Source organism: Hylobates moloch, unplaced genomic scaffold, assembly GCF_009828535.3.
Source record: "Hylobates moloch isolate HMO894 unplaced genomic scaffold, HMol_V3 SCAFFOLD_9, whole genome shotgun sequence".
NCBI classification, from domain to species: Eukaryota; Metazoa; Chordata; class Mammalia; order Primates; family Hylobatidae; genus Hylobates; species Hylobates moloch.
Window position 1 is genome coordinate 106,901,105 of NW_026652284.1, and position 1,992 is coordinate 106,903,096.

The window sequence follows — 1,992 nt, forward strand, 5'->3', positions numbered from 1 at the left end:
ACGTTCCCTTCATCTGGAACTCTGAAGCCACTTAAGATGCAACACAGATTCCCAGTGGGTTACCAAACAGACTCCCCAGTGTAGACTCCATAATGAGTGTGGTTTCCAGCAATTTTTGCATGGATTTTGTAAAATCACTATGTATTGAAAATTTATGTTCATAAGACATTTTTCATGAACACTGATAGTTCAGCAATAAGTGATTTCACAAAGTAGATGCAGGGTTTTCAGTCACTAAATGAATTAAACAAAATGTTTACTGTGCAATACAAAGGTGATGCACGCTAATATTCTCAGAAATTATAGGAAACTGAGTAGCTTGAATTTGGACCAAAATGTCAGAAAAAAGGTATTCAAGTGGAAAAAAAATAAATAAATCCAGTGAACTCGAATAGATGGTTTATTGGAAACCCTCATAGCATTTTTTCAAAAGAACTTGACAGGTTTTATTTTAATAAGACATAGTGAAGAGGAAATGGCTTAAAAGATATCATCAATCTTTTATTTAACTAAGCACTGCCCTTCATTTTGAAGGAAATGATACAATTTCAAATCGGAACTTCCTTCTCAAGAAGTGATATAAGAATGTAACATTGATTTAACATACAACCTTCAACAAAAATAAAGTTTATACAACTCACTGGGAAATAAAATGCATGTGGAATTTATCCTGTTTGTCAACATAATTCTTCATGAGTCACAAGTATCATAGCCAAGAACAAAACAACTTAACAAAAAGCTGAATCAGTTTATAGTTACTCTGATTTAAAAAACATTTCACAAATAAGATGTAGCTTTCCAAACAAATCCATCTGATGATCATGATCACAACTATATTTTATTCTAATTTATAAAACAAAAAATGGTTAGACAAGCACATGATATCAAGAGTCTTCAACACAGTGGATTCCATTTTATTAAGAAAAAAAATAGAAAAGAAGTAGTCCTTAAATTTTCTTAGCTCTCCATAGCATACGTTATATAAAATTAAAGTTTTGCTTCCAAAAATATGTTTCCATGTGGTCGTGGTGTTGTCCAGTGCTATTAGGGCCAAAGCACCAAAGACATGAGAAGTTTAACCATCGACTTGTCATTTTTCATAAAAACTAAACATTTCCTTATAGGTCTGGAGTAAAATCTAGGCATTTTAGTGCTAAAAGTCATTTTAAATTAAATGTGAAATAAAAGCTACAAAAAGTATGAGTTCTTTCAATACAAAAAGTTGTGTAGCTGAAGTTGTGGGCTCCTTTGACATACATAAGCAGTTTCAATAAAATATTTGCTCAGGTAAGAAAATAGAAATTTGTCTGCTTTCATTTAGCATACGTTCCAGTCGATGTCCTGCTTATCCCTGCCAGAACTTCTGAAGAACATTAGAATCGATATTTCTTTCCTTCAAAGAGCATCCGTAATTCACAGTACAAAACAGTTCTACAGTCTTATTCCTAAGGAGAAACAAAAATTATTAAATAATGTTTATTTTTTCTAAAGTGTCAAATGTAGCCATTGCCAGGGCATTAAAAACTCACTTATCCACAACACTGCCGTTTTGAGGAAAGAACCAAGAGTTGATTCATTCCCCTTTCCTGGAGCTGTTACTAGTTGGTTGTTGCTTTAAGTGTTATAACCCTAAGAAAATTCCCAATAAAAATCACTGTTCTTAAGTGTCATATATTTCACACCTCTGGTACCCTGTAGAAACGCATGGGAAAGCAGCATCTGAAGAGATCTATTTCCTATTCTAGTTCATTTCCAAGCCCTGTTACTGAAAACCTCTTCTCTAGAACACAGAGTCACTGCTATACTTCAGCGTGACTGACCATAACCATATATCACTTTCCATTCTGGGACAGAGGAAGGAGACGGGTGGGGGAGTTGAAAAATGATCTGGCTAGCCCAGAGCTGGACAGTGCCATTCTATTCTTCCCTCCCACTTGTCTACATGGTGGTTATTACTACTTGCTCTGCTGCCCAGGCTGGAGTGCAGTGGTG

General features: G+C 34.8%; 1 protein-coding gene across 1 annotated transcript in view; it reads right to left on the reverse strand.

Annotated features, from left to right (window-relative positions):
* Positions 1-382: 382 nt before the first annotated feature.
* LRATD2 (LRAT domain containing 2) overlaps positions 383-1,992 on the reverse strand; it is a 5,256-nt gene continuing 3,646 nt past the window's right edge. Inside the window, exon 3 of the mRNA XM_032760416.2 lies at positions 383-1,445. The gene's annotated coding sequence lies outside the window, so the exon portion shown is untranslated. The remainder of the gene's footprint in view (positions 1,446-1,992) is intronic.